This window comes from Haemaphysalis longicornis, unplaced genomic scaffold (assembly GCF_048455015.1).
Source record: "Haemaphysalis longicornis isolate Haplotype H1 unplaced genomic scaffold, Haemaphysalis longicornis Haplotype H1 scaffold_10, whole genome shotgun sequence".
Taxonomy (NCBI): Eukaryota; Metazoa; Arthropoda; class Arachnida; order Ixodida; family Ixodidae; genus Haemaphysalis; species Haemaphysalis longicornis.
The window spans coordinates 146,454,393-146,468,338 of NW_027526204.1; positions in this window are offsets into that span (position 1 = coordinate 146,454,393).

Consider the following 13,946-nt stretch of genomic DNA (forward strand, 5'->3'; position numbering starts at 1 on the left):
GATTGTGCCAACAGGGAGAAGGCCGCCCTTCCGTGGTATAAGCGGTGTTGCATGGAACGTGTTCGTCTTCTGTACATCAAAAATAAAAGTCAGCTATCATAGAAAGTAGAGGTTAATGTGGGAAAGCATTGTGGCCACCAGTAGGCGCCTATTGAATAAACTCCGGGTAAAATTCTTGTATTTCATTCAGCAACAGAGCAGTGTACTATATCATTTATTTATTGATTTAGTTATCTATTTTAATATATTGACTGTTTTTTTTCTTTTTATTTATTTATTTGTTTGTTTTTTATTTATTTATTTATTTAATTATTTATTTATTTATTTATTTATTTATTTATTTATTATTTATTTATTTATTTATTTATTTATTTATTTATTTAGATGTGCATAAAACTCTATTCAAAGCTACAAACTCCTGAGTAGGTACCGAGGGACAACGTGAGGTGTAGGGGCCTTCATATTTACTAATGGTCAAGAGGATTTTCACCCGGTCAAGAATTTTTTATTTCTCATGTTGGTGGATCATGCATAAGTAAGCAAAGCTGATGCGCAAGAGGAGCCCAGAAAGAGAAAACGGTTCCGTCTTCTTCACGTGTGATATTTGCTTTTCGTTTTCAGTTTGTCGTTAGCTCTTGTGTTGTCCTAAAGCACGATTGGTTTCTCCACACATTTTTAGCTTGATACTAACACGGAGTCGGCTACGTTGAAAAAGCTCCAAGTTGCAACGTTATGCCTTCCAGTGACTTTGAAATACCACTGAAATCGTTGGACCTCGTTTCTGGATGACGTTTGAGAACAGAAACTTCTCACAAGGTGGATACAACGGCTGTTACGCGATCAGTGTGAAATCAAGAACACCAAATAACTCAGGCTAGCAGAGAATGTCGGCCGGGCCACGGTTCAAGACAAGCTGGATCAAGCGATGCATCGTGTAACGCTCGGGAAAGGTGCAAATTTGATTACTTTATGCGGACGGACAGCCTGTGTGTCAATGAAATTAACAGTGTGTAGGTACCGAATCTAGTGTTTCCGCTCGTGGTGGACACCCAGAAGCGTGTGAACAAAATGCGCGCCAATCCACCCTGCGAATGTTCTTGGAACGTGAAGCTGTAAACGACCCCCACAAGAAGTACCCATGCGACGTCACTTGAATTCACACACGGGGCTCTAGAAAGAGTGAAATCGGAGACAAATGAAATGCAGCTAACCACACCCTTTATCACTTCAAAGAGACACTATTTGCTAAGGTTAAATCAACGCATGCTTCATGAACGGTGGTTGGTTGAGTTGCATTGGTGAAAAACATCAGTGGAAACGCTTTTTTTTATTAAAAATTAAGGGACGCTCCAACCCGGTGATCTCGCTTCTCCTTAGTGATCGGTGGCAGAGACGGAGAACTGCGATGCCATGCGTTGGTGTGAGCTTCCCTTAATTTTTATAAGTCCTAGCGCATGCTCAAGGCGCGCACACGGCCGTTACACGTGCGGTGTGCGGGGCGCACACCGGCGGGAGAGGTCGCGTGACTCTATCACGTGGCATTCATGGAAAACATGGAGGGTACACCCGCATATGTGCTCGGTGAGTACAACGTCGGTCTCCCCCGTCTCCGCGTGGATTCGTAGCTGAATCGGTAAGACGGCGGTCTATCACTCCGCTTGTCTATTCGTTCCAGGTTCGATTCCTAGCGGGGCCGGTAACTTCTTTTATTTGTTCGCGGGAGATTTGTTGACACCAATTGTGGCGACAGAACCCTTGCGGGGTAGAGGTAAAAAGCTTCGCTTTAAGGTTAGGAAATTTATTTAGGGTTGGCACTCGCACATATGATTAAATAGCTTCCCAGGCAGTAATATTTAGGAAACATCGCACAAAGTTGCCTAATACACGCGGGCGCTTATAACACTGCGGAAATTAGCGCATCTAATTTCAGTACTAGGCGGCACCAAATGGTACCACAGCCTTGTTACTCGGCTGTCATGGTATATTTGCAAACTTGCCAGGCGCTCACACTGTATGTGCACGCAGACGCTTCCTCTGTTAGTTTGAGAAGTTGAAAAACACCACCTGCTGCAAAAAGAAAGCTCGGGTGTTGCAGCATTAAGTAGAGGTTAAGTTTGAGGGGAGGCTGAGAGGGGCAAAGGGTGGGCTGCTTTGTTACTTACTCTTGTAAGTGTTTTTACTGTAGTTTCTGCATAACCTGGATGCTCTGCGTAATTACTCCAGCAGCTCTCAATTACGCAAAACCTTTTGAATACAAAAACTATTTTTTATCTGGCCCCTTTAAATAACTTCGGTGGTTCACAATTTAAGGTACCGGTTTCAATGCGTCCGAGCCACTTCTAAAACAAGTGAAGCCATGTACTGGTCATAGATGAAAACGAAGTTTTTATGTAAGGCCGTCCGGTCTCATGGGTCCTGGCAACAGAGGAAGAAATGTCGACCAAAATGTTTCACTGAGTTAAAAGAAAATACGGATCCCAAACGCGAGCTTTCTTCCCCAAAATATCGTTGGTACATGAGGCACGAATTAAGTGCGGATGAATATGGACCCCTATAACGCGTATAAACAAGGTAGACCGCCCCCCGGTAAGTTTAAAGATCCCGCCATTGTTTCATTATTACGAATTCCAGCTGAAGCATCAGCATCAGTTTTTTTCGAAGATTATCTGCACGCAGCACCCCAGCCTATCTCTTGAGCCAGGTTTTTTGTGTACTTATATAGAGCATTTGCAGTTACAGGACGTTCTGTGCATATGTAGGGACGCGATTTAATCTGTTTCCACAAGTTACCGTTTTCCCTACGGAATGCAACCTACAGTCTCCCGCATGGAAGAGCATGCACCACACCATAAAAGTTCTGGCGCGGCTAAGAAATGCTTTTCCAGCGCCAGTTCCGCCTTCCTTGACGCAGCGAATATGTAAGTCCGATGGCGATTTGCAGCTCCTGAAGGGGCAAAGAAGCCGAATGGGTAGTAATCCTGGGTCACCTCTGCTTCTCAAAAGAAGAATTAGCAGTCGATTATTCTGCTCAGGACATCAACAGTGAATCTCGTGGCTAGAATAAATAATCAATTTTGTTTCTATCTTGATGGCTGGGTGGCACACGAGAATAATTGCTGGCATTTTGTGTAAGGTACGTTTTTGGCTCCGAGTGGTCTGATGAAGAGCATTTGGTAGTTTTCATCCTTCCTTTTGTGTACCCAATTAAGCTCACATTAAACAAATCAATTTCAGTTTCGGTATTGTTTTTGTGGCTGGAGCTACATATTTGGCACCGGTGCGCGGTTGTCAATCTGTGAGCATACAGTCATTATGCCATGTACTCACCAACACGCCGCAAAGTAAATTTATTTTTACAGCATCGCGAGACAGTCTTATTGGCAGAGCATCGCCACACTTAAGAACAAAGGTAGCCATTTGTTTCATTCACTTTGCTACCCCTTTCTCAACGACGACTTGCTGTGATTCCAAATTCAGTCTTCAAGAGGTAAATCCGAGGTCGTTGCGCCCTCTGCCGTAAGAAAAGCACTCGGGATGAACCCATCTAAATTAAGTCGAGTGTCTATTCGCTTGCACACAAATGACGTGGAAGGGGCTGCTGTCCTAGCTGAAGCCCTTAGCGACAGTGGTGAAAGACTGAGTGACGCCGAGGCTGGCGCGCATTGCAAAACAGCATTCGCAATCGACTAGTTGAGAATAAAAAGCAGGCGTCGAGTTTATTCGGCGGCGTGACTTGCGATCAAATGCGACGCAATAAAGTAAAATGGATATTGCTCAACCAAAGGATTACCAGGCTCCGGAAAGGAATTTTTCTTTCTTGTTAACGAAGTGCCACGAAACGACACGTCCTCAAGCTCAGAAAATTAGTGCAGAATAGCAAACAAAGCAGACAAAGAAACAAACAAAGCAAACAAAGCAAAAGTCTGTCACCGCCGTATCTGCGGACGTACTGCACTATTTGTGAGAAGCTACAATCTCTCGATGCCGTTTTCAAGCTCCGCCTTCGTGCTGAGTTAGCAAAGGAGTGCGCGATGAAGAAATTCGAGCCCATGCCATTGCTCTTTATGTGCCTATAAGCTTGCTGACGACAGATACACATAGCTCTTGTAGTTAATTCTTTCTCGCTCCACCCAGTACCAACGCGGGTTTTCATTGGAATACAAAAAATGTTTGCAGAAATCGGCACTGTGGAAGGATTTCTTTCATTTTAATTAGTATACTGGCAAACGACAGCGAGAACTATTCATTTTCGTGTTCATTTATTTTCCTATTTTTAATTTATTACTCAGAGACACGGATTTTATGTACGGTGTTTAGTACGCCATATGTTGAAAGACGCCTCAAGTTGAACAGTTCGCTGAATCTTATTATTTGTATAATTTTGTTTCCTAACTAACCCCTGATGGCTGCATCCAGAGAGCTTTAAAATAACTTCTTATGTTGCGCAGTGCAACTTTTAATGCTTTCGAAGGAGTGGCTACCTTTCAGCCCGAGACGGATGAGTTTTTTTTTAGCCCCGTTCTTGCGTAACTGTCTGTCACGAAACAGAGGTAAAGGTTCGGTGCTCACCCATTGGATAGCACAAGGCCTTGTTATTTCAAACGAATGTTTTTTTTTTGTATTCCTTGTTTGCTTCACCTGTGCGACCACCTGACAAATTAAAGTGCTGACGTGAGAGCACTTGCTTGAATGTAGATCGAATGTGAGAGACAGCGCCCAAAAATAACGACAACAAAGAACCAAGGTCTGTAAATATTTGTAGCCTGTCTTTGTCCCTTCTGCTTCAGCCTCGTTTTGCTACATTTGCAATCAACCTACTAAGCCCAGCTTTCACGCTAGCTTTACTGAGTACACCTTCAAGTAATTTTAGAAAATTATGTCTTGAGTTGAAGATATTTATATATATTGTCGCGTGGATTCTGTGTTAAGCAGGGCAATCCCCTGTTTAAGGTATGTAAGGGTTATTGCACTTGGTACAATCCCCAAGTGATGGATACGTGCCGTGTTTCCTGGTAAGCCGGCTGGCACGAAGACGAGGACACAAACGCGTGCCCCGGGCCCACGCGCTTGATTCGGTCAGCCATTTTCGCTTAGATTTGACGTGCTCTCTCGCCTTTCCATTTCAGGCGCGCCGCCCCTAATAAATCGGTGCAACACCGTACAGCCGATCTTGCCTGCGTCTATCAGGACGCAACAATATACTACTTTGAGTGCACATTCATTAGTTTATCAAAACACACACCCTTATATGCCGCCTTTACCAAAAAGGCTTGTGCCACCAATATGTTTTCAACCTATAGTAGCCCAACCATACCAGTTGACCCCTAAATGTTTCATCCCTATTGAATTTTTTATTGTTTTTTCATGTTCCGCCGCAGCATGTTGAACCGCTCATCAGGCGGTTCTTCGTATGGAGATAAAGCATTAAAAAGCCCGCTTTCCTGCGTTTTGCCGCATGGTAAATATTTGCAGGAGCTTTAGCATATTTCTATCCTCCTCTACGGGATGTCTCGTGGTCTGCAGATACACATTCATCCCCGCAACCCAAAAAAAAGTTGTTCTTTTGAGGTACATGGGAGCTTCCATAAATATAAGCTTCGTATCTGCTATGTAATATCTAGTGCTTCTTAAGGATCAGTAATCCATGGTAAAAATAGAACCCAAGAATTATGAAAGAGGCATCATTGAGGCAGTAAAAGAAAAACGTTGCCCAATTGCTGAGGAATAAACTTTATTTGTGCCTGTAGATCGCCGTTTCTGTGCGCCTTGACGCGGGCCCGGTGTCGTCCTAGGGGATAGCCGTTACTGGGACCGAGCCATCCGCTCGCCGTGGCCGGGTCGCGAGTCTCGTGCCTTACGAGCGCCCTCAAGACATGCTGGACGGCCCAGAGTTGATGTTCCCGGTCGTAGCTCTTCGTGGCTTCTCCCAGCCGCAGCGGCATGGTTCTCGATGCCTCTTCCTCCGGTTGTTCGGAGCAGTCCCACAGGATGTGGTACTGATCGGCCGTCTCCTTACGGCAGACCTTGCACCTGTCGGTCGGGTACGCTTCCGGGTACAGTCTATGCATCAGGGCCAGAGTGGGTAGCGACCCGGTCTGTACCTGTATTATAAGTACGGCCTCCGCCCGGCTCAGTCCCGCGGCCGGGGGTGGGAGAGCTCTGTAAGCCAGGTGGTAGGCCCTCGTGATCTCGCCGCAGTCCGTCGTGCGGTATTTGGGTCCGAACCACGCAGGACGGTGGGTCGTGTGGGCACGGTTGGTTAGAGCTCGGCCGCCAGGTGGGCCGCTCCGTTGTGGTTTGCGTTTCTCGCCGACGACCACTCACCCGCATGCGCCGAGAGCCACTTAACCCTCACTCTTTTTTTTTTCTTGCAGTTCGACTCCGACCAGTACGCGCGCGGCCTCTTCACAGATGTGTCGCTTAGCGTAGTCGCGCACCGCCGTTCTCGAATCGCTCAGCACCGTGCGGCAGTCGGTGTCGGCGATGGCCAGGGAGATGGCGACCTCCTCGCGCATTCCACCTTGGTGCATATGACTCTCGCCGCCGTCTGCACGGCACCCGTGGACGCTTCGTTGACAGCCGTGGCGAAAGCCTCTAGTTGATATTCGGCCGTGTCCCCGTGCAGCGCGTGTCCGTCATTGGCGTGTAGGTCGATGAGGGCCTTGGCCCTCGCATTCCTTCTTCCCTTGTTGTAGTGCGGGTTCATGTTTCTCACTAGGGGTCTACCCTGATCTTTCTCCAGATGTTGTGAAGGATGGAGAGTTTGGGGATCTTCTCGTGCTGACGTCCGAGACCCAGGTCTTCGAGTGTCCAACAAAACTTCGGGCTTTGGTAGTGCAAATGCTGGACAAAGATGGCACCGCGTGTTCTCGCCGCCGCGACTCTCTATTATTTCCGCAGGGACCAGTAGACCTATGAGTAATGAAGTGCTTCATTTTACAGCAAAGCTGCCTATGGCTAGGATCCAGCAAATCGTGTCCGGTAACAGAGCGATGTAGACAAGAATCGCTAGCGAGCGGTGCGCCCCGTTGCGGAGCCCACTAAAATCTCCGGCATCGTAAAACTGCGCGCTACACCCCCGGTGCATGGAAAAAATCCGATAAAATAAAAGGGTCTTACGGCCTTCATATTTTAATACCAGACGGTGTATATTTCCTTTAAAAATTGGCTGGCGATTACCATACTCCCTAATTCGATATTTCGGCACAGCTATTCGGGCAGCTCGTATAGCAGCAACGGGAGACGATGCAATTCCACCGGTTGCTTCGCTAATTCCTCAGTAAGAACTGGCTGAGAGCGCATGTGCACGTTCAACAACAGCCGCTGCAAATGCGCATGACCGGTTGCGTCACTCGCAGTTCAGCACTCACTCCTGATGGCTGCCGTGCTCTGGTGCAGCACTCACTCGCCGGTTCTCTCGACGGTCAGCCTCTGCCGCAGCGGCGCGTAGTGCGTCTCAGGAAGGGACCGTGAACTGCGTCTTGGGCAGGGTTCAGACTTTTGTCGCAACTGTCGTAATATTTTAAAATAATGACGTCTGCAGACGTCTCAGCCAACTGAACTGCGGCAAAAACTGTTTTTTTACGTCCATAGCGCACCATACGGCTGTTACGTCGGTAGTCTGAACATCGCATTAACGAACGCACATCATTGTCACGCGAACGTCCCACCTCACGTTTTCGCCAAGCGTCGAGAGCCTTGTGCGGGCAGAGCATACTGCCTCTTTCCTTCCCCAACCAAACACTTTCGGAGAGCGCTGGCCCGCGCCGCCACGGCGAACCACCCTCCCCTCTCAATTTCGCCACATTCTCCTTCTTTGCTTTCTTTCACACGTCGGTCTTTCCATCGTTCGCTCGGTTGCGACGACGCCGACGCGGTTGAGCCCAGAGACAGGCGCCAAAGGGCTGCGCCCTACAATGTCTTCCGAGAAATTCATTTGTGTTAGGAGGCGAAGCAGACTTCAAGGGGATCGTTGTAAGCTTGATCTTCGTAGGATGGCTTTCCCACATCTAATGTTGCACAGTGAATCACGTAAATCTTCGGATAGAATTCCATCACAGAAAGTGTCTCTAACGCTTGTTTTTATTGAAACTATAATGAAACAAGTCATGATAATTAGCTGCTAAGACGACTCTAGCACTGCGCCGGGTTTTATATAGTTTTCAAAATTACATGGTTCACAGTGAGATTGTAAATATTGTGAAATTCTCGTCCGCTGTCAATACAATTGGATTCTATGGGAGGGAAACAGACAGCCCCATGTTTGTCCACCGGAGCAAATCTCTAGTTTGTCAAAAGTACATTTAGTTAGTTAACCAGGAACTACGCTAACTCGCAAATTACAAACAAACCTGTTTTGCTTAGTGCACCCCTTGAACTACAACCCAGTGAAAGCTAACATCGAGGCTCGGTACCGCAGCTTTGCTGGTCATCCTTCTTCACAGAGTGGAAGGGCAAATAATCTTTTAATTTCATTCCCTTATTCGGGATTTATATTTGAAGAATATATGCAAAGACTTCTACGAAATCCAACCGATTAAAGCTCTGAGAACTGTCTTGACTCGATGAATAAAATTGGCGACTCAAATTGCTGAGTGCTTCCGTTTTTATTTAACAGTTTATGGCCTGATTGATTCATTTGATTGTTTGAAAGGACTTATTTCTCGGCAACTTACGGGATTGCTGGTCGATGCAATTCTCTGGAACAAGTGTTGCTTCCCAGACAAGTCGGAACCTAACAATAAATCTATGCGGCATACACCACCTTTTCTCCTAAATTAGAGTCATTATAGTAGCAAGGAGTCCGTCCTTGGAATGTGGTGGGGGCCAAAAGTGAAAATGTCCGTGTGTTCGAGATTTCAGCGCACGTGAAAAATTCCGAGGTTGGCAAAATTAATCTGGAGCATTCCACTGCAGTGTGCCTTATCGCCTGAATAGCGTGATCGCGTTAAACCTCAATCAAACGGTTTTGACCTGACATCGACGCTTTTATGTATATTACCCTTCGCCCTATACAGACAAAATAGAAAGAATTTTGTTTTGAAATTTGACGTCTTAGTTTTGGCAGAATAGTGTACATGGTGCCGATGCTAAAGGTGACGTAAATGTCGCCTGACTTGACCTTTGGCTCCCTTTAACACTGGCAGAACAGACAGCATTTTAAGCTTGAAAACATTTCACGTAAAAAAAAGAAAGAGAAAGAGAAATGAAGGGAAATAAATAAAAAACGTGATAATCAGACAGCAGAAAAAAATTATGCAATAGCCAACATTTTACACCAGGAATAGCATAATTACACTAATACATATATTGTAGCCAAAAAACGAAAGCGGTGCATTGTTTACGATCAGAATAAAGAGGAAATAAACAGATGCAAAGAGCATGAAGGTAGAAATACAGGTCAATGTAAATCATGATAAATTCATAAAGTAAAGCTTAATTTTCTTTTTAAATGAATATAAACACCTACAACCATCGATAAGGCCGATTTTGTCGGTATAATAGTTTGAAAGATTTGGTATCTGCCATTTTAACAACTGGGTACCCTAATTCGTCCAAACGGACACCGCCAGCTGGCAGGATGCAGCAGGTTTTCCCCGAATCGGAAACGCAAGATTAAGGATTTAGAACGAGCACGCGGCAGCTCAAAGTTTCAGTGGGCATTTATTGCTTTAGTATTGGAAGGCTCCTCAAAATCTTTTTGCAGCATTTAAAATTTTCCGCTATGATAAGAAATAATTTACATGCCTTAGAGCATTATCTTGTCCAAGTTAGAGATAGCAATATCAAGATGATGGTGTGTACGTAAACTCTAAAGAAACCCATTGTTCCATGTCAGAAAATTTACAGCGAAGTTGACGGCGACAATGATTTCCCGTATGTGTGCCACGGGAACCGAGCCGGATAACACTTGAAGCCTTAAGGGCCAAGGACCCTAAATTGTTAATAAGCAAGCGTAGCAATCAGGACGATCACTTAAAGAAACAACTGATACTTACTTATATCCTAACTGACACTTTTTTCCGCTCATTAAATGTAAAAATTTGAATTCATAGTGATTTTAGGTAGTTTTCACACCAGTGGGCGCAGGGTGAAATGTATACCACTTGCCGCTACCCTAGTGTGGAAGAATAAATTTAAATTACACCTAGGTATTTCTAAGTTGGAGTGTTTTGCAAACTACGAATGGCGACTACCGTGTAGCCTGCTGGGAAATTTTGCCACTACCCCGTGCATCGATTCAAATGAATAAACGTGACAGCCGGCTGCAACTCCAGATATGCAGAAAGAATATGTTTTTCTTTGTAGGTGTTATTATATTTTTCAGATTCGTAATCCAACCTATTTCGTCTTCATTCGAGTTTTTTTTTATTTTTAAGGGAGAAAACCTACATAAGGCATGTGAGAGACGTGAAGAAATGTTCACATCTCTGTATGCTTCAACGAATTTGTAATAGACCGACATAAAAAGGACACCTACAAAGGTCCCAGCCCGCACATATAAATGCTTGCACTTCTAAGTTTCAGATCGTAAGCACTGTCTGTACGGCTGTGTTGATTATGTGTGTTAGAGCGAGTATGTCTATGATGTATTAATAAAAATGGTTATGTCAATAATTCTGCAATGTTGCTAAACAAAAAGAAAACACGAAGTAGCCTATAATAGCAGTGCACCAGGTTAAAGACACTCTGCAACAATTCCGATAAACGCTTTCACACTTTCCTTCGTGTCTCGAAGCACTGCCAAAGATATAATGATCAACGCCAGCGCAGAGCGGAACTGCATGATTGGTTCTACGCAGCAGATGCGCCTTCTGTTTTTTCATGGCTTTCAAAAGTGGCTGTCGAATGCGTTCATCGATAAAATTGAGGGAAACCCGGCCAATGACCGCTAAACCACTGTTATGACGTAGTTCGACCGGTCGAAGAACATCAAGACAGGGGAAGAGAGAAAAACTGTTTCAACAAGCTTTCAAGTTAGCTGACGGGCATATAGCAGTTATTGCTGACTCAGGTGTTTCTTTTTGTTACACCCTAATCTAAGTACTGGCAATGTTGCTTGACTACGTTCTGCAAGTGTTTAGGATCTGGAGAAAAGTTCAAAAAAGTGCTGCACTGACCCTTTAAAATGATTGATATCAGCTACGGTTATCATACAGCATAAACAGCAGCTTGTGGGCGAATACATACAGCATACCAGGATAACTCGATTTTATCTGGGATAACACCGATGAGTATATTATAAAAGCTCAACGTTATGTAGATAGAACGTACAGAGCTTTAAGGTTGTGCTAATTGTAAGCACACACGGCAACAGAGAGTACAGACTACTTTCTGACGGCGCAATTCTGCATACTTTCTTCTTTCTGCTGTATTAGGTGTAAGAAAGCAAATACTCCGTATGCAACTTTTTGTGAGGAAGAATCAAGCAGCATTAAATCCAGCGAAGATTCAACGTAAGGTTTTTCTCTCCTAGGTTCAATATTAGACGACGCAATGCAATGTGGCAGGCAAACATTTCTTTCATACTAATTGATATTACCGTTTACTACGAACATTGCGCCTTCCAAGATTCGTAAAACTATGGTTTTATGTTTTCAGCGTTACGTTGGTCAAGGTTTCCGGAGATATATATTGGAGCTTGTTTTATGCCCAAGACTGTGGTTTATCGAGGATAATTTTCCCGATGCAAACAAGTGGTCAAAATTACTCGTAATTAAATTTGTTTCATCGTACGTTCTCAGTCTTAATAAAGAAGATCGATGCCCATACAAATACTCACCAGGAACGCGGAACCAATTTTATTAGCCCTAACCATTTGCAATACGAATGTGCAAAAGCTTCGCATAAGCATGTTATTCAAAGAAGCCTGTCTTATTACAGGCTTAATGACGTTGATGTCGTTGATACGGCCGGCTATTTTCTATATATTGCTTGTAGAATATGTGAAAATCAACTCGTAGTCCAGTGCACTTTTTGCTGCTGGATACGCGATAAATATCATTGTGTCGGATCCCCAGAACCTATCACGGTCACAATGCCGATGAGCCGTTGGCGTCTTCATCAGCGACTGGACACTTACCTCTTGATTACGTTCAGATCCCCCAATTTCCTAAAAATTACAAGCAGAACCACGAATGCCCTGATTCTTAGTAAAACGTGCCACACCTTTTGCCTATAGTCCGTTTCAAACACAATAAAAAGCAATTAGTCGCGCAAGCCAGCTTCGCTTACAAGTTTATATTGCGAACCATTGACATGTGTTGCGCGCTGTAAATTCAAGAAAGGGCCTCGCTCCTGTGGTTCCAGGAAAGTGGTCCGAGTAAAGTCAGCAACTTTTTTTGAGATTTTTCGCACAGCAACAGGGAAAAATCATTGCTTTTAGCAAAGTCTCCTGCAGAGGAAATTTGATGATTGACTGCTTCGGGATTTCTTGGTTCTGGATTAAAGTCCGCATCCTTGCGTGCGCCCTGTAAAAAGCGAAAGACCGTTTTCCCCGTATTTTACTCCACAGAACACTTTTTAACTGGGAGATTTACCGGTTGTTTTGTGGTGATGCAGTTATCTTAAACCAGAAGGGAGCCTAGTAAACATGCCGTCTTAAAACGTTTCCTGCCTGTATCGGCAAATAATTACAAACAAATCGACTAATAAACCGTGCGAAACACGTTTGACCAAATCCAGCACTCATTAACTAAACGCAGAAAAATTGAAGCGGACAAATGATGTTTGCACCACTGAAAACTCATTAGGATGCAAGACATCACCTCCAAACATGAGTGCGTACACTCAGTTTCTCGAATGGACGAAGATGTGTGCATCTTTTAAAGCTGCTGACTCTGTTAGCGCTGCACAAAACTCTAGGGCCGACAGGCCCTGGAGCAGTTATTCCCGGAATGCCGAATTACGCCACCAGTTGGTGGGACTGAGCGGAAAGCAGCCGAGAACGCTGCGGAGAATCTCTCCAGCAGGCGAGCGCGCAAAGCGAACTCTCACACTTATCGCGTCTTGTAAGCCCAGAAATTGGTTGTGGCGTAATCCAGTCATCTTCCGCACGTGTACCCGCCACCATGTCGGGTGAACGAATGAAAAGAACAGGTAGAAAGGGAGTTCTTCATAAAGCACTGGACCAGCCTCCATTCGTAAAGGGAGCCAGGACGGGATCTATTCTCACTCGCTTTCAGGGCTCGCCTTCTACATTTAATCATCACGTCCCGAATGATCATTAATTTACGGTATTTTGTTGAACCTATGTTGGGCATATATTTTAGGTTACATTGTGTTCACAACTACAAATTTTGTCGTAAAATATAACTTTCGTACTCCCCTCCGCTCCCCCCCCCTCCCCCCCCAAATACGATTTTTTTCACTACGTTGGGTTTTAAAGGTTACGCTCCTGCATCTCTACAAAAACGCCAATTTTGCGGAAGTAACACGTTCGATATTTATAATAGTGTCAATTGGGATAAGTGGTCAAACAGAAGTTCTAAAAAGCAACAAATAATAAAAAAATTCAGACAACTTTACGAAATGATCTAAAGAAATCAAAATTATAAATCTTAAGCACCTCCCCCAAACTAGAAAAGAAACAAAAAAACAGTCCCCACAAACTTTCAAAATATGAATGCAAAAATAGCGAAAATGACGACCCGTGTATTAACGGCATTTCTACAAAAATAAAAATTCGGCGGAAGTAACCCGTTTAATTGTTATAAATCGAGATGCCTCGTCCCACAGAACTATGGAAAAGCAACCGCCTGCCCCCCGTCTCCCAGAAATGGACTACAAAGTAATATTTCGACCACGCGACGGCCTACGACTTGCCTCATGGAGTGACCGCCAAATCACAGCTGGTATCCAAGCGGCCAGTGCAAAACCTGAGGGCGCATTCAATCAGCAGGTAGTGATCCAAGTCCAGGCTGTGCAAAATCTAATAGTAGCCAGTA